At 43.7% G+C, this 25895-nt stretch overlaps 1 protein-coding gene across 3 annotated transcripts in view; it reads right to left on the bottom strand.

Moving 5' to 3' along the window:
• LOC128705035 (hepatocyte nuclear factor 4-gamma-like) overlaps positions 1-25895 on the bottom strand; it is an 85569-nt gene that overhangs the window by 57698 nt on the left and 1976 nt on the right. The gene's annotated exons all lie outside the window — the stretch shown is intronic.

The raw sequence follows: 25895 nt of genomic DNA, 5'->3' as shown, positions 1-25895 counted from the left end.
CCAGTCTGACAGGGATACCAATCTGACAGAAGGGATACCAGTCTGACAGAAGGGATACCAGTCTGACAGAAGGGATACCAGTCTGACAGAAGGGATACCAGTCTGACAGAAGCGACACCAGTCTGACAGAAGCGAAACCAGTCTGACAGAAGGGATACCAGTCTGACAGAAGGGATACCAGTCTGACAGAATTGTTTGTAACCAGAGAACGCCGTAACCGATCGCCTTCAAACTCTCAGCACTGATTAACCAGGCTAATATTTCTAGAACTCTCAGCATGTACATGTGTCGCCTGGTTAATAACCCAGGGTAACCCAGAAAAGCCAGCCAGTCTGGAATATTTCTATACCTGGTATGTTCCATTTCCCAGGATGCAACCCACACCAGTTAATTAACACCCAGGTACCTGTTTACTGCTAGGTGAAGTGGCAGGTGTAAGGTGACTAACACCCAGGTACCTGTTTACTGCTAGGTGAAGTGGCAGGTGTAAGGTGACTAACACCCAGGTACCTGTTTACTGCTAGGTGAAGTGGCAGGTGTAAGGTGACTAACACCCAGGTACCTGTTTACTGCTAGGTGAATGGTAGTAGCAGGTGTAAGGTGACTAACACCCAGGTACCTGTTTACTGCTAGGTGAAGTGGTAGGTGTATAGTGAAGTATAGTGAAGTATAGTGAAGGTGTATAGTGAAGTATAGTGAAGGTGTATAGTGAAGGTGTATAGTGAAGGTGTATAGTGAAGTATAGTGAAGGTGTATAGTGAAGGTGTATAGTGAAGTATAGTGAAGTATAGTGAAGGTGTATAGTGAAGGTGTATAGTGAAGTATAGTGAAGGTGTATATTGAAGGTGTATAGTGAAGGTGTATAGTGAAGGTGTATAGTGAAGTATAGTGAAGGTGTATAGTGAAGGTGTATAGTGAAAGTGTATAGTGAAGGTGTATAGTGAAGTATAGTGAAAGTGTATAGTGAAGGTGTATAGTGCAGTATAGTGAAAGTGTATAGTGAAGTATAGTGAAGGTGTATAGTGAAGGTGTATAGTGAAAGTGTATAGTGAAGGTGTATAGTGAAGTATAGTGAAGGTGTATAGTGAAGGTGTATAGTGAAAGTGTATAGTGAAGGTGTATAGTGAAGTATAGTGAAGGTGTATAGTGAAGTATAGTGAAGGTGTATTATGAAGTATAGTGAAGGTGTATAGTGAAGTATAGTGAAGGTGTATTATGAAGTATAGTGAAGGTGTATAGTGAAGTATAGTGAAGGTGTATTATGAAGTATAGTGAAGGTGTATAGTGAAGGTGTAGAGTGAAGGTGTATAGTGAAGGTGTAGAGGCCTGGAGGCCAGGAGGCCTGGTCACAGACCGGGCCGCGGGGGCGTTGACCCCCGAAACTCTCTCCAGGTAAACTCCAGGTATAGTGAAAGTGTATAGTGAAGGTGTATAGCGAAGTATAGTGAAGGTGTATAGTGAAAGTGTATAGTGAAGGTGTATAGTGAAGTATAGTGAAGGTGTATAGTGAAGTATAGTGAAGGTGTATTATGAAGTATAGTGAAGGTGTATAGTGAAGGTGTAGAGTGAAGGTGTATAGTGAAGTATAGTGAAGGTGTATTATGAAGTATAGTGAAGGTGTATAGTGAAGGTGTATAGCGAAGTATAGTGAAGGTGTATAGTGAAGTATAGTGAAGGTGTATGAAGTATAGTGAAGGTGTATAGCGAAGTATAGTGAAGGTGTATAGTGAAGTATAGTGAAGGTGTATTATGAAGTATAGTGAAGGTGTATAGTGAAGGTGTATAGCGAAGTATAGTGAAGGTGTATAGCGAAGTATAGTGAAGGTGTATAGTGAAGGTGTATAGCGAAGTATAGTGAAGGTGTATAGTGAAGGTGTATAGTGAAGTATAGTGAAGGTGTATAGTGAAGTATAGTGAAGGTGTATAGAGAAGTATAGTGAAGGTGTATAGTGAAGTATAGTGAAGGTGTATTATGAAGTATAGTGAAGGTGTATAGTGAAGGTGTATAGCGAAGTATAGTGAAGGTGTATAGTGAAGTATAGTGAAGGTGTATTATGAAGTATAGTGAAGGTGTATAGTGAAGGTGTATAGCGAAGTATAGTGAAAGTGTATAGCGAAGTATAGTGAAGGTGTATAGTGAAGGTGTATAGCGAAGTATAGTGAAGGTGTATTATGAAGTATAGTGAAGGTGTATAGTGAAGGTGTATAGCGAAGTATAGTGAAGGTGTATAGCGAAGTATAGTGAAGGTGTATAGTGAAGGTGTATAGCGAAGTATAGTGAAGGTGTATAGTGAAGTATAGTGAAGGTGTATAGTGAAGGTGTATAGTGAAGGTGTATAGTGAAGTATAGTGAAGGTGTATAGTGAAGTATAGTGAAGGTGTATAGTGAAGGTGTATAGTGAAGGTGTATAGTGAAGTATAGTGAAGGTGTATAGTGAAGGTGTATAGCGAAGTATAGTGAAGGTGTATAGTGAAGGTGTATAGCGAAGTATAGTGAAGGTGTATAGTGAAGGTGTATAGTGAAGGTGTATAGTGAAAGTGTATAGTGAAGGTGTATAGTGAAGTATAGTGAAGGTGTATAGTGAAGGTCTATAGTGAAGTATAGTGAAGGTGTATTATGAAGTATAGTGAAGTATAGTGAAGGTGTATAGTGAAGGTGTAGAGTGAAGGTGTATAGTGAAAGTGTATAGTGAAGGTGTATAGCGAAGTATAGTGAAGGTGTATAGTGAAAGTGTATAGTGAAGGTGTATAGTGAAGTATAGTGAAGGTGTATTATGAAGTATAGTGAAGGTGTATAGTGAAGTATAGTGAAGGTGTATTATGAAGTATAGTGAAGGTATATAGTGAAGGTGTAGAGTGAAGGTGTATAGTGAAAGTGTATAGTGAAGGTGTATAGCGAAGTATAGTGAAGGTGTATAGTGAAAGTGTATAGTGAAGGTGTATAGTGAAGTATAGTGAAGGTGTATAGTGAAGTATAGTGAAGGTGTATTATGAAGTATAGTGAAGGTGTATAGTGAAGGTGTATAGTGAAGGTGTATAGTGAAAGTGTATAGTGAAGGTGTATACTGAAGTATAGTGAAGGTGTATAGTGAAGGTGTATAGTGAAGGTGTATAGTGAAGGTGTATAGTGAAGTATAGTGAAGGTGTATAGTGAAGTATAGTGAAGGTGTATAGTGAAGTATAGTGAAGGTGTATAGTGAAGTATAGTGAAGGTGTATAGTGAAGGTGTATAGCGAAGTATAGTGAAGGTGTATAGTGAAGTATAGTGAAGGTGTATAGTAAAGGTGTATAGTGAAGTATAGTGAAGGTGTATAGTGAAGTATAGTGAAGGTGTATAGTGAAGGTGTATAGTGTAGGTATATAGTGAAGGTGTATAGTGAAGGTGTATAGTGAAGTATAGTGAAGGTGTATAGTGTAGGTATATAGTGAAGGTGTATAGTGAAGGTGTATAGTGAAGTATAGTGAAGGTGTAAAGTGTAGGTATATAGTGAAGGTGTATAGTGAAGGTATATAGTGAAGTATAGTGAAGGTGTATAGTGTAGGTATATAGTGAAGGTTTATAGTGAAGGTGTATAGTGAAGGTGTATAGTGAAGTATAGTGAAGGTTTATAGTGAAGGTGTATAGTGAAGGTGTATAGTGAAGTATAGTGAAGGTGTATAGTGCAGTATAGTGAAGGTGTATAGTGAAGGTGTATAGTGAAGGTGTATAGTGAAAGTGTATAGTAAAGGTGTATAGTGAAGGTGTATAGTGAAGGTGTATAGTGAAGGTGTATAGTGAAGGTGTATAGTGTAGGTGCATAATGAAAGTGTATAGTGAAGTTGTATAGTGAAAGTGTATGGAGAAAGTGTATAGTGAAGGTGTATAGTGAAGTATAGTGAAGGTGTATAGTGAAGGTGTATAGTGAAGTATAGCGAAGGTGTATAGTGAAGGTGTATAGTGAAGTATAGTGAAGGTGTATAGTGAAGGTGTATAGTGAAGGTGTAGAGTGAAGGTGTATAGTGAAAGTGTATAGTGAAGGTGTAGAGTGAAGGTGTATAGTGATGTATAGTGAAGGTGTATAGTGAAGGAGTATAGTGAAGGTGTATAGTGAAAGTGTATAGTGAAAGTGTATAGCGAAGTATAGTGAAGGTGTATAGTGAAAGTGTATAGTGAAGGTGTATAGCGAAGGTGTATAGTGAAAGTGTATAGTGAAGGTGTATAGCGAAGTATAGTGAAGGTGTATAGTGAAAGTGTATAGTGAAGGTGTATAGTGAAAGTGTATAGTGAAGGTGTATAGCGAAGTATAGTGAAGGTGTATAGTGAAAGTGTATAGTGAAGGTGTATAGTGAAGTATAGTGAAGGTGTATAGTGAAGGTGTATACTTTTAAGGTGTATAGTGAAGTATAGTGAAGGTGTATAGTGAAGTATAGTGAAGGTGTATAGTGAAGTATAGTGAAGGTGTATAGTGAAGGTGTATATTAAAGGTGTATAGTGAAGACGTATAGTGAAGGTGTATAGTTAAGGTGTATAGTGAAGGTGTATAGTGAAGTATAGTGAAGGTGTATAGTGAAGTATAGTGAAGGTGTATAGTGAAGGTGTGTAGTGAAGGTGTATAGTGAAGGTGTGTAGTGACGATGATACCAAGAGCCGCCAGGAGTGGAGCAGTATAGTGACCATGGTACCAACAACAGCCGCCAGGATACAGCATTATACTGACCGTGGTACCAACAACAGCCGCCAGGAGTACTGCAGTATAGTGACCGTAGTACCAACAACAGCCCCCAGGAGTACAGCAGTATAGTGACCGTAGTACCAACAACAGCCGCCAGGAGTACTGCAGTATAGTGACCGTGGTACCAACAACAGCCCCCAGGAGTGCAGCAGTATAGTGACCGTAGTACCAACAACAGCCGCCAGGAGTGCAGCAGTATAGTGACCATGGTACCAACAACAGCCGCCAGGAGTACTGCAGTATAGTGAAGCAATATAGTGACCATGATACCAACAACAACCACCAGGAATGCAGCAGTATAGTGATCATGGTACCAACAACAGCCGCCAGGAGTGCAGCAGTATAGTGACCATGGTACCAACAATAGCCACCAGGAGTGCAGCAGTATAGTGACCGTGGTACCAACAATAGCCGCCAGGAGTGCAGCAGTATAGTGACCGTGGTACCAACAATAGCCGCCTGGAGTGGAGCAGTATAGTGACCATGGTACCAATAGCCGTGAGGAGTGCAGCAGTATAGTGACCGTGGTACAAATAGCCGCCAGGAGTGCAGCAGTATAGTGACCGTGGTACCAACAATAGCCGCCAGGAGTGCAGCAGTATAGTGACCATGGTACCAATAGCCGCCAGGAGTGCAGCAGTATAGTGACCGTGGTACCAACAATAGCCGCCAGGAGTGTAGCAGTATAGTGACCATGGTACCAACAATAGCCGCCAGGAGTGCAGCAGTATAGTAACCATGGTACCAACAATAGCCGCCAGGAGTGCAGCAGTATAGTGACCGTGGTACCAACAATAGCCGCCAGGAGTGCAGCAGTATAGTGACCGTGGTACCAACAATAGCCGCCAGGAGTGCAGCAGTATAGTGACCATGGTACCAACAATAGCCGCCAGGAGTGCAGCAGTATAGTGACCGTGGTACCAACAATAGCCGCCAGGAGTGCAGCAGTATAGTGACCGTGGTACCAACAATAGCCGCCAGGAGTGCAGCAGTATAGTGACCATGGTACCAACAATAGCCGCCAGGAGTGCAGCAGTATAGTGACCATGGTACCAACAATAGCCGCCAGGAGTGCAGCAGTATAGTAACCATGGTACCAACAATAGCCGCCAGGAGTGCAGCAGTATAGTGACCGTGGTACCAACAACAGCCGCCAGGAGTGCAGCAGTATAGTGACCATGGTACCAACAATAGCCGCCAGGAGTGCAGCAGTATAGTGACCGTGGTACCAACAATAGCCGCCAGGAGTGCAGCAGTATAGTGACCGTGGTACCAACAATAGCCGCCAGGAGTTCAGCAGTATAGTGACCGTGGTACCAACAATAGCCGCCAGGAGTGCAGCAGTATAGTGACCGTGGTACCAACAATAGCCGCCAGGAGTGCAGCAGTATAGTGACCATGGTACCAACAATAGCCGCCAGGAGTGCAGCAGTATAGTGACCATGGTACCAACAACAGCCGCCAGGAGTGCAGCAGTGTCGTGACCATGGTACCAACAATAGCCGCCAGGAGTGCAGCAGTATAGTGACCGTGGTACCAACAATAGCCGCCAGGAGTGCAGCAGTATAGTGACCGTGGTACCAACAATAGCCGCCAGGAGTGCAGCAGTATAGTGGCCATGGTACCAACAATAGCCGCCAGGAGTGCAGCAGTATAGTGACCATGGTGCCAACAATAGCCGCCAGGAGTGCAGCAGTATAGTGACCGTGGTACCAACAATAGCCGCCAGGAGTGCAGCAGTATAGTGACCGTGGTACCAACAATAGCTGCCAGGAGTGCAGCAGTATAGTGACCGTGGTACCAACAATAGCCGCCAGGAGTGCAGCAGTATAGTGACCATGGTGCCAACAATAGCCGCCAGGAGTGCAGCAGTATAGTGACCGTGGTACCAACAATAGCCGCCAGGAGTGCAGCAGTATAGTAACCATGGTACCAACAATAGCCGCCAGGAGTGCAGCAGTATAGTGACCATGGTACCAACAATAGCCGCCAGGAGTGCAGCAGTATAGTGGCCATGGTACCAACAATAGCCGCCAGGAGTGCAGCAGTATAGTGACCATGGTACCAACAATAGCCGCCAGGAGTGCAGCAGTATAGTGACCATGGTACCAACAATAGCCGCCAGGAGTGCAGCAGTATAGTGGCCATGGTACCAACAATAGCCGCCAGGAGTGCAGCAGTATAGTGACCATGGTACCAACAATAGCCGGCAGGAGTGCAGCAGTATAGTGACCATGTACCAACAATAGCCGCCAGGAGTGCAGCAGTATAGTGACCGTGGTACCAACAATAGCCGCCAGGAGTGCAGCAGTATAGTGACCGTGGTACCAACGATAGCCGCCAGGAGTGCAGCAGTATAGAGACCATGGTACCAATAGCCGCCAGGAGTGCAGCAGTATAGTGACCGTGGTACAAACAATAGCCGCCAGGAGTGCAGCAGTATAGTGACCATGGTACCAACAATAGCCGCCAGGAGTGCAGCAGTATAGTGACCATGGTACCAACAATAGCCGCCAGGAGTGCAGCAGTATAGTGACCATGGTACCAACAATAGCCGCCAGGAGTGCAGCAGTATAGTGACCATGGTACCAACAATAGCCGCCAGGAGTGCAGCAGTATAGTGACCGTGGTACCAACAATAGCCGCCAGGAGTGCAGCAGTATAGTGACCATGGTACCAACAATAGCCGCCAGGAGTGCAGCAGTATAGTGACCATGGTACCAACAATAGCCGCCAGGAGTGCAGCAGTATAGTGACCATGGTACCAACAATAGCCGCCAGGGGTGCAGCAGTATAGTGACCGTGGTACCAACAATAGCCGCCAGGAGTGCAGCAGTATAGTGACCGTGGTACCAACAATAGCCGCCAGGAGTGCAGCAGTATATTGACCATGGTACCAACAATAGCCGCCAGGAGTGCAGCAGTATAGTGACCATGGTACCAACAATAGCCGCCAGGAGTGCAGCAGTATAGTGACCATGGTACCAACAATAGCCGCCAGGGGTGCAGCAGTATAGTGACCGTGGTACCAACAATAGCCGCCAGGAGTGCAGCAGTATAGTGACCGTGGTACCAACAATAGCCGCCAGGAGTGTAGCAGTATAGTGACCGTGGTACCAACAATAGCCGCCAGGAGTGCAGCAGTATAGTGACCATGGTACCAACAATAGCCGCCAGGAGTGCAGCAGTATAGTGACAGTGGTACCAACAATAGCCGCCAGGAGTGCAGCAGTATAGTGACCGTGGTACCAACAACAGCCGCCAGGAGTGCAGCAGTATAGTGACCATGGTACCAACAATAGCCGCCAGGAGTGCAGCAGTATAGTGACCGTGGTACCAACAATAGCCGCCAGGAGTGCAGCAGTATAGTGACCGTGGTACCAACAATAGTCGCCAGGAGTGCAGCAGTATAGTGACCATGGTACCAACAATAGCTGCCAGGAGTGCAACAGTATAGTGACCGTGGTACCAACAATAGCCGCCAGGAGTGCAGCAGTATAGTAACCATGGTACCAACAATAGCCGCCAGGAGTGCAGCAGTATAGTGACCATGGTACCAACAATAGCCGCCAGGAGTGCAGCAGTATAGTGACCATGGTACCAACAATAGCCGCCAGGAGTGCAGCAGTATAGTGACCATGGTACCAACAATAGCCGCCAGGAGTGCAGCAGTATAGTGACCGTGGTACCAACAATAGCCGCCAGGAGTGCAGCAGTATAGTGACCATGGTACCAACAATAGCCGCCAGGAGTGCAGCAGTATAGTGACCATGGTACCAACAATAGCCGCCAGGAGTGCAGCAGTATAGTGACCGTGGTACCAACAATAGCCGCCAGGAGTGCAGCAGTATAGTGACCGTGGTACCAACAATAGCCGCCAGGAGTGCAGCAGTATAGTGACCATGGTACCAACAATAGCCGCCAGGAGTGCAGCAGTATAGTGACCGTGGTACCAACAATAGCCGCCAGGAGTGCAGCAGTATAGTGACCATGGTACCAACAATAGCCGCCAGGAGTGCAGCAGTATAGTGACCATGGTACCAACAATAGCCGCCAGGAGTGCAGCAGTATAGTGACCATGGTACCAACAATAGCCGCCAGGAGTGCAGCAGTATAGTGACCATGGTACCAACAATAGCCGCCAGGAGTGCAGCAGTATAGTGACCATGGTACCAACAATAGCCGCCAGGAGTGCAGCAGTATAGTGACCTTGGTACCAACAATAGCCGCCAGGAGTGCAGCAGTATAGTGACCGTGGTACCAACAATAGCCGCCAGGAGTGCAGCAGTATAGTGACCATGGTACCAACAATAGCCGCCAGGAGTGCAGCAGTATAGTGACCGTGGTACCAACAATAGCCGCCAGGAGTGCAGCAGTATAGTGACCATGGTACCAACAATAGCCGCCAGGAGTGCAGCAGTATAGTGACCGTGGTACCAACAATAGCCGCCAGGAGTGCAGCAGTATAGTGACCGTGGTACCAACAATAGCCGCCAGGAGTGCAGCAGTATAGTGACCATGGTACCAACAATAGCCGCCAGGAGTGCAGCAGTATAGTGACCATGGTACCAACAATAGCCGCCAGGAATGCAGCAGTATAGTGACCATGGTACCAACAATAGCCGCCAGGAGTGCAGCAGTATAGTGACCGTGGTACCAACAATAGCCGCCAGGAGTGCAGCAGTATAGTGACCGTGGTACCAACAATAGCCGCCAGGAGTGCAGCAGTATAGTGACCGTGGTACCAACAATAGCCGCCAGGAGTGCAGCAGTATAGTGACCATGGTACCAACAATAGCCGCCAGGAGTGCAGCAGTATAGTGACCGTGGTACCAACAATAGCCGCCAGGAGTGCAGCAGTATAGTGACCGTGGTACCAACAATAGCCGCCAGGAGTGCAGCAGTATAGTGACCGTGGTACCAACAATAGCCGCCAGGAGTGCAGCAGTATAGTGACCGTGGTACCAACAATAGCCGCCAGGAGTGCAGCAGTATAGTGACCGTGGTACCAACAATAGCCGCCAGGAGTGCAGCAGTATAGTGACCGTGGTACCAACAATAGCCGCCAGGAGTGCAGCAGTATAGTGACCGTGGTACCAACAATAGCCGCCAGGAGTGCAGCAGTATAGTGACCGTGGTACCAACAATAGCCGCCAGGAGTGCAGCAGTATAGTGGCCGTGGTACCAACAATAGCCGCCAGGAGTGCAGCAGTATAGTGGCCGTGGTACCAACAATAGCCGCCAGGAGTGCAGCAGTATAGTGACCGTGGTACCAACAATAGCCGCCAGGAGTGCAGCAGTATAGTGACCGTGGTACCAACAATAGCCGCCAGGAGTGCAGCAGTATAGTGACCGTGGTACCAACAATAGCCGCCAGGGGGAATTAATGTAAACAGTGGCATGATGCCGCATATAACAAACTTATCATTAATTCGCAGCAGCACTACTTTGATGTCTGATAACCCAGGGTAAGCCAGGCTGGTTAACCCAGGGTAAGCCAGGCTGGTTAACCCAGGGTAAGCCAGGCTGGTTAACCCAGGGTAAGCCAGGCTGGTTACCCCAGGGTAAGCCAGGCTGGTTAACCCAGGGTAAGCCAGGCTGGTTAACCTAGGGTAAGCCATTCTGGTTAACCCAGGGTAAGCCAGGCTGGTTAACCCAGGGTAAGCCAGGCTGGTTAACCCAGGGTAAGCGAGGCTGGTTAACCCAGGGTAAGCCATTCTGGTTAACCTAGGGTAAGCCATTCTGGTTAACCCAGGGTAAGCCAGGCTGGTTAACCCAGGGTAAGCCAGGCTGGTTAACCCAGGGTAAGCCAGGCTGGTTAACCCAGGGTAAGCCAGGCTGGTTAATCCAGGGTAAGCCATTCTGGTTAACCTAGGGTAAGCCATTCTGGTTAACCCAGGGTAAGCCAGGCTGGTTAATCCAGGGTAAGCCAGGAGGGTTAACCCAGGGTAAGCCAGGCTGGTTAACCTAGGGTAAGCCAAGCTGGTTAACCCAGGGTAAGCCATTCTGGTTAACCCAGGGTAAGCCAGGCTGGTTAATCCAGGGTAAGCCAGGAGGGTTAACCCAGGGTAAGCCAGGCTGGTTAACCTAGGGTAAGCCAAGCTGGTTAACCCAGGGTAAGCCATTCTGGTTAACCCAGGGTAAGCCAGGCTGGTTAACCCAGGGTAAACCAGGCTGGTTAACCCAGGGTAAGCCAGGCTCGTTAACCCAGGATAAGCCAGGCTTGTTAACCCAGGGTAAGCCATTCTGGTTAACCCAGGGTAAGCCAGGCTCGTTAACCCAGGGTAAGCCAGTCTGGTTAACCCAGGGTAAGCCAGGGTAGTTAACCCAGGGTAAGCCAGGCTGGTTAACCCAGGGTAAGCCATTCTGGTTAACCTAGGGTAAGCCATTCTGGTTAACCCAGGGTAAGCCAGGCTGGTTAACTCAATGTAAGCCAGGCTGGTTAACCCAGGGTAAGCCAGGCTGGTTAACCCAGGGTAAGCCAGGCTGGTTAACCCAGGGTAAGCCATTCTGGTTAACCTAGGGTAAGCCATTCTGGTTAACCCAGGGTAAGCCAGGCTGGTTAACCCAGGGTAAGCCAGGATGGTTAACCCAGGGTAAGCCAGGCTGGTTAACCTTGGGTAAGCCAAGCTGGTTAACCCAGGGTAAGCCATTCTGGTTAACCCAGGGTAAGCCAGGCTGGTTAACCCAGGGTAAACCAGGCTGGTTAACCCAGGGTAAGCCAGGCTCGTTAACCCAGGGTAAGCCAGGCTCCTTAACCCAGGGTAAGCCATTCTGGTTAACCCAGGGTAAGCCAGGCTGGTTAACCCAGGGTAAGCCAGTCTGGTTAACCCAGGGTAAGCCAGGGTAGTTAACCCAGGGTAAGCAAGGCTGGTTAACCCAGGGTAAGCCAGGCTGGTTAACCCAGGGTAAGCCAGGCTGGTTAACTCAGGGTAAGCCAGGCTTGTTAACCCAGGGTAAGCCAGGCTAGTTAACCCAGGGTAAGTCAGGCTGGTTAACCCAGGGTAAGCCAGTCTGGTTAACCCAGTATAAGCCAGGTTGGATAACCCAGGGTAAGCCAGGCTGGTTAACCCAGGGTAAGCCAGGCTGGTTAACCCAGGGTAAGCTAGGCTGGTTAACCCAGGGTAAGCCAGGCTGGTTAACCCAGGGTAAGCCAGGGTGGTTAACCCAGGGTAAGCCAGGGTGGTTAACCCAAGGTAAGCCAGGCTGGTTAAGCCAGGGTGGTTAACCCAGGGTAAGCCAGGCTGGTTAACCCTGGGTAACCCAGGCTGGCTAACCCAGGGTAAGTCAGGGTGGTTAACCCAGGGTAAGTCAGGCTGGTTAACCCAGGGTAAGCCAAGGTGGTTAACCCAGGGTAAGGCACGGTGATTAACCCAGTGTAATCCAGGGTGGTTAACCCAGGGTAAGGCACGGTGGTTAACCCAGGGTAAGGCACGGTGGTTAACCCATGGTAAACCATGGTGGTTAACCCAGGGTAAGCCAGGGTGGTTAACCCAGGGTAACCATGGTGGTTAACCCAGGGTAACCATGGTGGTTGACCCAGGGTAAGCCACGGTGGTTAACCCAGGGTAAGTACTGGTGATAATGCTTGCTGATAGTACTAGTGATAGTACTGGTGATAGTACTGGTGGTAGTACTGGTGATAGTACTGGTGATAGTACTAGTGATAGTACTGGTGATAGTACTAGTGATAGTACTGGTGATAGTACTAGTGATAGTACTGGTTATAGTACTAGTGATAGTATTAGTGATAGTACTGGTGATAGTACTAGTGATAGTACTGGTGATAGTACTGGTGATAGTACTAGTGATAGTACTAGTGATAGTACTAGTGATAGTACTGGTGATAGTACTAGTGATAGTACTGGTGATAGTACTAGTGATAGTACTGGTGATAGTACTAGTGATAGTACTAGTGATAGTACTAGTGATAGTACTAGTGATAGTACTGGTCATAGTACTAGTGATAGTACTAGTGATAGTACTAGTGATAGTACTGGTGATAGTACTAGTGATAGTGATGGTGATAGTACTAGTGATAGTACTGGTGATAGTACTAGTGATAGTGCTGGTGATAGTACTAGTGATAGTACTGGTGATACTGCTAGTGATAGTACTGGTGATAGTACTAGTGATAGTACTAGTGATAGTACTAGTGATAGTACTGGTGATAGTACTAGTGATAGTATTAGTGATAGTACTGGTTATAGTACTAGTGATAGTACTAGTGATAGTACTAGTGATAGTACTAGTGATAATACTGGTGATAGTACTAATGATAGTGCTGGTGATAGTACTAGTGATAGTACTGGTGATAGTACTAGTGATAGTACTAGTGATGGTACTGGCGATAGTACTAGTGATAGTACTAGTGATAGTACTAGTGATAGTACTGGTGATAATACTAGTGATAGTACTAGTGATAGTACTAGTGATAGTACTAGTGATAGTACTAGTGATAGTACTAGTGATAGTACTAGTGATAGTGCTGGTGATAGTACTAGTGATAGTACTGGTGATAGTACTAGTGATAGTACTAGTGATGGTACTGGTGATAGCATTAGTGATAGTACTAGTGATAGTACTAGTGATAGTACTGGTGATAGTACTAGTGATAGTGCTGGTGATAGTACTAGTGATAGTACTGGTGATAGTACTAGTGATAGTACTAGTTATGGTACTGGTGATAGCATTAGTGATAGTACTAGTGATAGTACTAGTGATAGTACTTGTGATAATACTAGTGATAGTACTAGTTATAGTACTAGTGATAGTACTAGTGATAGTACTAGTGATAGTACTTGTGATAGTACTAGTGATAGTACTAGTGATAGTACTGGTTATGGTACTAGTGATAGTACTAGTGATAGTAGTAGTGATAGTACTGGTGATAGTACTAGTGATAGTACTGGTGATAGTACTAGTGATAGTACTAGTGATAGTACTAGTGATAGTACTAGTGATAGCACTGGCATTAGTACTAGTGATAGTACTAGTGATAATACTAGTGATAGTACTAGTGATAGTACTAGTGATGGTACTGGTGATAGTACTAGTGATAGTACTGGTGATAGTACTAGTGATAGCACTAGTGATTGTACTGGTGATAGTACTAGTGATAGTACTGGTGATAGTACTAGTGATAGTACTAGTGATAGTACTAGTGATAGTACTGGTAATAGTACTAGTGATAGTACTAGTGATAGTACTAGTGATAGTACTGGTGATAGTACTAATGATAGTGCTGGTGATAATACTAGTGGTAGTACTGGTGATAGTACTAGTGATAGTACTAGTGATGGTACTGGCGACAGTACTAGTGATAGTACTAGTGATAGTACTAGTGATAGTACTGGTGATAATACTAGTGATAGTACTAGTGATGGTACTGGTGATAGTACTAGTGATAGTACTAGTGATAGTACTAGTGATAGTACTGGTGATAATACTAGTGATAGTACTGGTTATAGTACTAGTGATAGTACTAGTGATAATACTAGTGATAGTACTAGTGATAGTACTAGTGATAGTACTAGTGATAGTACTAGTGATAATACTAGTGATAGTACTAGTGATAATACTAGTGATAGTACTAGTGATAGTACTAGTGATAGTACTAGTGATAGTACTAGTGATAGTACTAGTGATAGTACTGGTGATAGTACTAGTGATAGTACTGGTTATAGTACTAGTGATAGTACTAGTGATAGTACTGGTGATAGTACTAGTGATAGTACTGGTGATAGTACTGGTGATAGTACTGGTGATAGTATTAGTGATAGTACTAGTGATAGTACTGGTGATAGTGCTGGTGATAGTACTAGTGATAGTACTAGTGATAGTACTGGTGATAGTGCTGGTGATAGTACTAGTGATAGTACTAGTGATTGTACTAGTGATAGTACTAGTGATAGTACTGGTGATAGTACTGGTGATAGTATTAGTGATAGTACTAGAGATAGTACTGGTGATAGTACTGGTGATAGTGCTGGTGATAGTACTAGTGATAGTACTAGTGATTGTACTAGTGATAATACTAGTGATAGTACTGGTCATAGTACTGGTGATAGTACTAGTGATAGTACTAGTGATAGTACTAGTAATAGTTCTAGTGATAGTACTGGTGATAGTACTAGTGATAGTACTGCTGATAGTACTGCTGATAGTACTGCTGATAGTACTGCTGATAGTACTAGTGATAGTACTAGTGATAGTACTAGTGTTAATACTAGTGATAGTACTAGTGATAGTACTGGTGATAGGACTAGTGATAGTACTAGTGATAGTACTGGTGATAGTACTAGTGATAGTACTATCGATAGTACTAGTGATAGTACTAGTGATAGTACTGGTGATAGTGCTAGTGCTAGTACTAGTGATAGTACTGGTCATAGTACTAGTGATAGGACTAGTAATAGTACTAGTGATAGTACTAGTGTTAGTACTAGCGATAGTACTAGTGATAGTACTAGTGATAGTACTGGTGATAGTACTAGTGATAGTACTAGTGATAGTACTAGTGATAGTACTAGTGATAGTACTAGTGACAGTACTAGTGACAGTACTAGTGATAGTACACAAGTACTTGTGATAGTACTAGTTATAGTACTAGTGACAGTACTAATGATAGCACTGGTGATAGTACTAGTGATAGTACTAGTGATAGTACTAGCGATAGTACTAGCGATAGTACTGGTGATAGTACTAGTGATAGCACTAGTGATTGTACTGGTGATAGTACTAGTGATAGTACTGGTGATAGTACTAGTGATAGTACTAGTGATAGTACTGGTAATAGTACTAGTGATAGTACTAGTGATAGTACTAGTGATAGTACTGGTGATAGTACTAATGATAGTGCTGGTGATAATACTAGTGGTAGTACTGGTGATAGTACTAGTGATAGTACTAGTGATGGTACTGGCGATAGTACTAGTGATAGTACTAGTGATAGTACTAGTGATAGTACTGGTGATAATACTAGTGATAGTACTAGTGATGGTACTGGTGATAGTACTAGTGATAGTGCTAGTGATAGTACTAGTGATAGTACTGGTGATAATACTAGTGATAGTACTGGTTATAGTACTAGTGATAGTACTAGTGATAATACTAGTGATAGTACTAGTGATAGTACTAGTGATAGTACTAGTGATAGTACTAGTGATAATACTAGTGATAGTACTAGTAATAATACTAGTGATAGTACTAGTGATAGTACTAGTGATAGTACTAGTGATAGTACTAGTGATAGTACTGGTGATAGTACTAGTGATAGTACTGGTTATAGTACTAGTGATAGTACTAGTGATAGTACTAGTGATAGTACTGGTGATAGTACTGGTGATAGTACTGGTGATAGTATTAGTGATAGTACTAGTGATAGTACTGGTGATAGTGCTGGTGATAGTACTAGTGATAGTACTAGTGATAGTACTGGTGATAGTGCTGGTGATAGTACTAGTGATAGTACTAGTGATAGTACTGGTTATAGTATTAGTGATAGTACTAGAGATAGTACTGGTGATAGTACTGGTGATAGTGCTGGTGATAGTACTAGTGATAGTACTAGTGATTGTACTAGTGATAATACTAGTGATAGTACTGGTCATAGTACTGGTGATAGTACTAGTGATAGTACTAGTGATAGTACTAGTAATAGTTCTAGTGATAGTACTGGTGATAGTACTAGTGATAGTACTGCTGATAGTACTGCTGATAGTACTGCTGATAGTACTGCTGATAGTACTAGTGATAGTACTAGTGATAGTACTAGTGTTAATACTAGTGATAGTACTAGTGATAGTACTGGTGATAGGACTAGTGATAGTACTAGTGATAGTACTTGTGATAGTACTAGTGATAGTACTATCGATAGTACTAGTGATAGTACTAGTGATAGTACTGGTGATAGTGCTAGTGCTAGTACTAGTGATAGTACTGGTCATAGTACTAGTGATAGGACTAGTAATAGTACTAGTGATAGTACTAGTGTTAGTACTAGCGATAGTACTAGTGATAGTACTAGTGATAGTACTGGTGATAGTACTAGTGATAGTACTAGTGATAGTACTAGTGATAGTACTAGTGATAGTACTAGTGACAGTACTAGTGACAGTACACAAGTACTGGTGATAGTACTAGTGATAGTACTAGTGATAGTACTAGTGATAGTACTGGTGATAGTACTGGTGATAGTACTAGTGATAGTACTAGCGATAGTACTGGTGATAGTACTAGTGATAGTACTGGTGATAGTACTAGTGATAGTACTAGTGATAGTACTAGTGATAGTACTAGCGATAGTACTAGTGATAGTACTAGCGATAGTACTGGTGATAATACTAGTGATAGTACTGGTGATAGTACTAGTGATAGTACTAGTGATAGTACTAGTGATAGTACTAGTGATAGTACTAGTGACAGTACTAGTGATAGTACTAGTGATAGTACTAGTGACTACTGATGATAGCACTGGTGATAGTACTAGTGATAGTACTAGTGATAGTACTAATGACTACTGATGATAGCACTGGTGATAGTACTAGTGATAGTACTAGTGATAGTACTAGTGACTACTGATGATAGCACTGGTGATAGTACTAGTGATAGCACTGGTGATAGTACTAGTGATAGTACTAGTGATAGTACTAGTGATAGTACTAGTGATAGTACTAGTGATAGTACTAGTGATAGTACTAGTGACAGTACTAGTGATAGTACTAGTGATAGTACTAGTGACTACTGATGATAGCACTGGTGATAGTACTAGTGATAGTACTAGTGATAGTACTAGTGATAGTACTAGTGACTACTGATGATAGCACTGGTGATAGTACTAGTGATAGTACTAGTGATAGTACTAATGACTACTGATGATAGCACTGGTGATAGTACTAGTGATAGTACTAGTGATAGTACTAGTGACTACTGATGATAGCACTGGTGATAGTACTAGTGATAGCACTGGTGATAGTACTAGTGATAGTACTAGTGATAGTACTAGTGATAGTACTAGTGATAGTACTAGTGATAGTACTAGTGATAGTACTAATGACTACTGATGATAGCACTGGTGATAGTACTAGTGATAGTACTAGTGATAGTACTAATGACTACTGATGATAGCACTGGTGATAGTACTAGTGATAGTACTAGTGATAGTACTAATGACTACTGATGATAGCACTGGTGATAGTACTAGTGATAGCACTGGTGATAGTACTAGTGATAGTACTAGTGATAGTACTAGTGATAGTACTAGTGATAGTACTAGTGATAGTACTAGTGACTACTGATGATAGCACTGGTGATAGTACTAGTGATAGTACTAGTGACTACTGATGATAGCACTGGTGATAGTACTAGTGATAGTACTAGTGATAGTACTAGTGACTACTGATGATAGCACTGGTGATAGTACTAGTGATAGTACTAGTGATAGTACTAGTGATATTACTAGTAATAGTGCACTAGGCAGATAGTTAACAACAACAGCCTATTACCTAACTAGTATATACAAGATATCACAAGAGCCTCAAGTCTGGTTAATTACCAGTATTTTTGTGAGAATTAGGTAAATTATGGTTAATCTTGGTTCATCCTGCTTAAGCCTGGTTTATCCTGGTTCATCCTGGTTAAGCCTGGCTCACTCTGGTTCATCCTTGTTCATCCTGGTTAAGCCTGGTTCACTCTGGTTCATCCTTGTTCATCCTGGTTAATCCTGGTTTATCCTGGTTCATCCTGGTTAAGCCTGGCTCACTCTGGTTCATCCTTGTTCATCCTGGTTAAGCCTGGTTCACTCTGGTTCATTCTTGTTCATCCTGGTTAAGCCTGGTTCACTCTGGTTCTTCCTTGTTCATCCTGGTTAAGCATGGTTTATCCTGGTTCATCCTGGTTAAGCCTGGCTCACTCTGGTTCATCCTTGTTCATCCTGGTTAAGCCTGGTTCACTCTGGTTCATCCTTGTTCATCCTGGTTAAGCCTGGTTAAGCCTGGTTCGTCCTAGTTCATCCACGTTAAGCCTTGTTCATCCTGGTTAAGCCTGGTTCGTCCTGGTTCATCCTGGTTAAGCTTGGTTCATCCTGGTTCGTCCTGGTTAAGCCTGGTTCATCCTGGTTAAGCCTGGTTCATCCTGGTTAAGCCTGGTTCATCCTGGTTAAGCCTAGTTCATCCTGGTTAAGCTTGGTTCATCCTGGTTAAGCCTGGTTCATCCTGGTTCTGCCTGGTTCGTCCTGGTTCATCCTGGTTAAGCCTGGTTAAGCCTGGTTCATCCTGGTTAAGCCTGGTTCGTCTTGGTTCATCCTGGTTCATCCTGGTAAAGCCTGGTTCATCCTGGTTAAGCTTGGTTCATCCTGGTTCATCTTGGTTCAACCTGGTTAAGCCTGGTTCATCCTGGTTCATCCTGGTTAAGCCTGGTTCATCCTGGTTAAGCCTGGTTCATCCTGGTTAAGGCCTGGTTCATCCTGGTTAAGCCTGGTTCATCCTGGTTCATCCTGGCTAAGCCTAGTTCATCCTGGTTCATTCTGGTTCATCCTGGTTAAGCCTGGTTCATCCTGGTTCATCCTGGTTAAGCCTGGTTCATCCTGGTTAAGCCTAGTTCATCCTGGTTCATCCTGGTTCATCCTGGTTAAGCTTGGTTCATCCTGGTTCATCTTGGTTCAACCTGGTTAAGCCTGGTTCATCCTGGTTCATCCTGGTTAAGCCTGGTTAAGCCTGGTTCATCCTGGTTAAGGCCTGGTTCATCCTGGTTCATCCTGGTTAAGCCTGGTTCATCCTGGTTCATCCTGGTTAAGCCTAGTTCATCCTGGTTCATTCTGGTTCATCCTGGTTAAGCCTGGTTCATCCTGGTTAAGCCTGGTTCATCCTGGTTCATTTTGGTTCATCCTGGTTCATCCTGGTTAATGCTGTTGAATACCATCATACACCAGTGTTGTACTCTGATACATCATCATACACCAGTGTTGTACTCTGATACACCATCATACAACAGTGTTGTACTCTGATACATCATCATACACCAGTGTTGTACTCTGATACACCATCATACAACAGTGTTGTACTCTGATACACCATCATACAACAGTGTTGTACTCTGATACATCATCATACACCAGTGTTGTACTCTGATACACCATCATACAACAGTGTTGTACTCTGATACATCATCATACACCAGTGTTGTACTCTGATACATCATCATACAACAGTGTTGTACTCTGATACACCATCATACAACAGTGTTGTACTCTGATACATCATCATACACCAGTGTTGTACTCTGATACACCATCATACAACAGTGTTGTACTCTGATACACCATCATACAACAGTGTTGTACTCTGATACATCATCATACACCAGTGTTGTACTCTGATACACCATCATACAACAGTGTTGTACTCTGATACATCATCATACACCAGTGTTGTACTCTGATACATCATCATACAACAGTGTTGTACTCTGATACACCATCATACAACAGTGTTGTACTCTGATACATCATCATACACCAGTGTTGTACTCTGATACACCATCATACAACAGTGTTGTACTCTGATACACCATCATACAGCAGTGTTGTACTCTGATACACCATCATACAACAGTGTTGTACTCTGATACACCATCATACAGCAGTGTTGTACTCTGATACACCATCATACAACAGTGTTGTACTCTGATACACCATCATACAACAGTGTTGTACTCTGATACACCATCATACAACAGTGTTGTACTCTGATACATCATCATACAACAGTGTTGTACTCTGATACACCATCATACAACAGTGTTGTACTCTGATACACCATCATACACCAGTGTTGTACTCTGATACACCATCATACACCAGTGTTGTACTCTGATACACCATCATACAACAGTGTTGTACTCTGATACACCATCATACAACAGTGTTGTACTCTGATACATCATCATACAACAGTGTTGTACCCTGATACACCATCATACAACAGTGTTGTACCCTGATACACCATCATACAACAGTGTTGTACTCTGATACATCATCATACAACAGTGTTGTACTCTGATACACCATCATACAACAGTGTTGTACTCTGATACATCATCATACAACAGTGTTGTACCCTGATACACCATCATACAACAGTGTTGTACCCTGATACACCATCATACAACAGTGTTGTACTCTGATACACCATCATACAAGTGTTGTACTCTGATACATCATCATACAAGTGTTGTACTCTGATACACCATCATACAAGTGTTGTACTCTGATACATCATCATACAACAGTGTTGTACTCTGATACACCATCATACAAGTGTTGTACTCTGATACATCATCATACAGCAGTGTTGTACTCTGATACACCATCATACAACAGTGTTGTACTCTGATACATCATCATACAACAGTGTTGTACTCTGATACACCATCATACAAGTGTTGTACTCTGATACATCATCATACAACAGTGTTGTACTCTGATACACCATCATACAAGTGTTGTACTCTGATACACCATCATACAACAGTGTTGTACTCTGATACACCATCATACAACAGTGTTGTACTCTGATACACCATCATACAACAGTGTTGTACTCTGATACATCATCATACACCAGTGTTGTACTCTGATACACCATCATACAACAGTGTTGTACTCTGATACACCATCATACACCAGTGTTGTACTCTGATACACCATCATACAACAGTGTTGTACTCTGATACACCATCATACAACAGTGGTGTACTCTGATCCACCATCATACACCAGTGTTGTACTCTGATACACCATCATACAACAGTGTTGTACTCTGATACACCATCATACAGCAGTGTTGTACTCTGATACACCATCATACAACAGTGTTGTTCTCTGATACACCATCATACACCAGTGTTGTACTCTGATACACCATCATACACAAGTGTTGTACTCTGATACACCATCATACAACAGTGTTGTACTCTGATACACCATCATACAACAGTGTTGTTCTCTGATACACCATCATACACCAGTGTTGTACTCTGATACACCATCATACAACAGTGTTGTACTCTGATACACCATCATACAGCAGTGTTGTACTCTGATACACCATCATACAACAGTGTTGTTCTCTGATACACCATCATACACCAGTGTTGTACTCTGATACACCATCATACACCAGTGTTGTACTCTGATACACCATCATACAACAGTGTTGTACTCTGATACACCATCATACAACAGTGTTGTACTCTGATACACCATCATACACCAGTGTTGTACTCTGATACACCATCATACAAGTGTTGTACTCTGATACACCATCATACAACAGTGTTGTACTCTGATACACCATCATACAACAGTGTTGTTCTCTGATACACCATCATACAACAGTGTTGTACTCTGATACACCATCATACAACAGTGTTGTACTCTGATACACCATCATACAACAGTGTTGTACTCTGATACACCATCATACACCAGTGTTGTACTCTGATACACCATCATACAACAGTGTTGTACTCTGATACACCATCATACAACAGTGTTGTACTCTGATACACCATCATACAACAGTGTTGTACTCTGATACACCATCATACAACAGTGTTGTACTCTGATACACCATCATACAACAGTGTTGTACTCTGATACACCAAACTAGAGTACTTCGTCAACTAGAGTACTTCACGTCTTCCTTGAGGCAGCATCTGCAAGTTACTACCAACAATTTTGTAAGCAATTAATTGTAGGCCTAATCCAACATATAGGCTCATTTTCCGCTCCAACACGTCACACCAATGACATAATAATAATCATAATAATAATAATAATAATAATAATAATAATAATAATAATAATAATGTTTATTTACTAGCAGTACACGACACAACTTATACAGACCATAGCTCACAACAATGACATACTACTATATAGAAAGTCACTTGTTATGTTGAGCATTTCCCGTAAATTATGTCAGTTTTGTCCCAGGATGTGACCCACACCAGTCCACTAACACCCAGGATGTGACCCACACCAGTCCACTAACACCCAGGATGTGACCCACACCAGTCCACTAACACCCAGGATGTGACCCACACCAGTCCACTAACACCCAGGATGTGACCCACACCAGTCCACTAACACCCAGGATGTGACCCACACCAGTCCACTAACACCCAGGATGTGACCCACACCAGTCAACTAACACCCAGGATGTTACCCAAACCAGTCCACTAACACCCAGGATGTGACCCACACCAGTCCACTAACACCCAGGATGTGACCCACACCAGTCTACTAACACCCAGTATGTGACCCACACCAGTCCACTAACACCCAGTATGTGACCCACACCAGTCCACTAACACCCTGGTACCTATTTTACTGCTAGGTGAACATGGACAGCAGGTGTCTTAAGAAAATACATTTTCCACCCGTACCAGGGATCGATCCCCGAACCTCAGTGTGTGAGGTGAGTGCGCTACCATCTCCGTAAAGTTCCTTCAGACACAGACTGAAGTTTATTACCTTTGTACCTTGTACCTAGACCCATTATGTACCTCTGTAGTGTTGAGATACAGTCCCTGGACCCATTATGTACCAGTGTAATGTGCTGACTACCACCCACAGGATGGGTATGAGGTACATAATGAAGGTGGGATATGTGTGGGTATATTTACCTGGGAGAAAGTATTTTAACTTCAATCACTGGCACCTGCATCACCTCTCTCCCACAGTTCAATGTTCACTACTTGTATAATATATAGTGAATGAGTGAGCTGGTGTGCTGAGAGAGAGAGGTAGAGAGAGAGAGAGAGAGAGAGAGAGAGAGAGGGTGTTTACAGGTAGGTAGGTAGGTAGGGGCCAGACCATGGATGTGCTCCAGCACACATAAATACAAGATTATGTATCCGTCAGTGATTTTTAAAGGGGTGGATGGGTAAGCCAGTGGAAGGTATCGGTCAGATGGCCAAAATCTCCAGCTGTGGGTTATTATGTGACTAAGACCAGCGTTAGGAAACACTTGTCCTGTTTCCTGGCAAATTATACGTACCTGTCAGTGACTAGTATACACTGACAGCCATGTATCCCCAGTGTATATATATATATATATACACACATGATGGTGGTAGTGAGGATGGTGGTAATGGTTGTTGTGGTGATGGTAGTGATGGTGGTGATACATGGTATCTGGTATATATAAGCTTGGTGTAAGGCAGCAGTGGTGAGGCTGGGAGATACCAGCCACCCAGAAGACACTAACGTAATATCTCACTCTCTCTTATCACCTGTATCTCGTTATCTCTCATTCTTTATACTTTCCAGACATCTCTCACCATCATTCCACTCTTTTGATGATAATAATAATACTAATAATAATAATAATAATAATATGTATATTTACTAGCAGTACCTGACACAACTTATACAGACCATAGCTCACAACAATGACATACTACTATATAGAAAGTCACTTGTTATGTTGAGCATTTCCCGTAAATTATGTCAGTTTTGTCCCAGGATGTGACCCACACCAGTCCACTAACACCCAGGATGTGACCCACACCAGTCCACTAACACCCAGGATGTGACCCACACCAGTCCACTAACACCCAGGATGTGACCCACACCAGTCCACTAACACCCAGGATGCAACCCACACCAGTCCACTAGCACCCAGGTACCTGCTAAGTGAACAGGGACAGCAGGTGTCTTAAGGGAACACGTCCTAATGTTTCCACCCTTACCGGGGATCGAACCACGGACCTCAGTGTGTGAGCTGAGTGCGATGAGTGTCCTTGTTGCCTGCGAGTGCTAGACCTAGACTTGTAGTTAGGTTAGGTAAGGTTTGTCAGGAAACAGGACAAGTGTTGCCTGACTCTTGTCTTAGTTATGTGATGGCCCACAGCTGGAGCTTTTGGTCATCTGACCGAGGCCTTCCACTGGCTTACCCCTCCACCCCTTTAAAAATCATGGTAGTATTTCTTATAGGCAAAGAGACAACACAATAAGTGTCAGGGGTCCAAGACTGTTCAAGTGCCTCCCAGCATACATAAGGGGGATTACCAATAGACCTCTGACAGTCTTCAAGAAGGTGCTGGAAAGTCACCTAAAGTCAGTACCTGACCAGCCAGGCTGTCATTCCTACGTCGGTTTACGTGTGGCCAACAGTAACAGCCTGGTTAATTAGGCTCTGATCCACCACGAGGCCTGCTTACCGACCGGGCCGCAGGGGCGTCGACCCCTGAAATCCTCTCCAGGTATACTCCAGGTATTGTTTTGAGGTCACCAGTACTCTCTAGTAGACAGTTCAGAGCTGTACCAGAGAGGTAATGCTCGGTGATTGCTAATCTGAAGGATGGGTGTGAATGTGCCACTTTTATAACAGTAGTGTAAAGCACCCCTCTGGCAAGACAGTGATGGAGTGAATGATGGTGAATGTAGCTGACCTATAGAAAGTGTTGGAGGTATGCCTTTACTCTTACTATGCCTCTGATGAGTCTACTCCTGAAGCCCGGCTATGGGCCAGGCTCGTCTGGAGTTTGCCTGGTTAAGCTGTTGCTGCTGGTGGTCGGCAGGTGTTTTGTGTGAAGGATCAAGTCTGTCAGCAGTGTGTGTGTGTGTTATGGTACCATAGTATGGTAAAGATGGTAGGTAATAGTACTTGTTATCCTACCATGTAAATATGGTAGATCTGTGGGACGATATATGTCTAAACAGACGATAACTAGGTCTAAATGATTAATAACTAGGTCTAAATGCATGATAACTAGGTCTAAATGCATGATAACTAGGTCTAAATGCATGATAACTAGGTCTAAATGCATGATAACTAGGTCTAAATGCTTGATAACTAGGTCTAAATGCATGATAACTAGGTCTAAATGCATGATAACTAGGTCTAAATGCATGATAACTAGGTCTAAATGCATGATAACTAGGTCTAAATGCTTGATAACTAGGTCTAAATGCATGATAACTAGGTCTAAATGCATGATAACTAGGTCTAAATAGATGATAAGTATTTCTAAATGAACGATTAACACAGTGAAGAGGCGGGGCCCGGAGCTATGAATCGACCCCTGCAACCACAATTAGGTGAGCACACACACACGCACACACACACACAGTGGGCACCTGCGACGAGCGGGGTCCCACAGGGGTCGGTCCTAGGA

The sequence above is a fragment of the Cherax quadricarinatus genome, chromosome 97, assembly GCF_038502225.1.
Source record: "Cherax quadricarinatus isolate ZL_2023a chromosome 97, ASM3850222v1, whole genome shotgun sequence".
Taxonomy (NCBI): Eukaryota; Metazoa; Arthropoda; class Malacostraca; order Decapoda; family Parastacidae; genus Cherax; species Cherax quadricarinatus.
The sequence above is the reverse complement of the archived record's forward strand: the minus strand, read 5'-3'. Positions and strand labels throughout refer to the sequence as shown.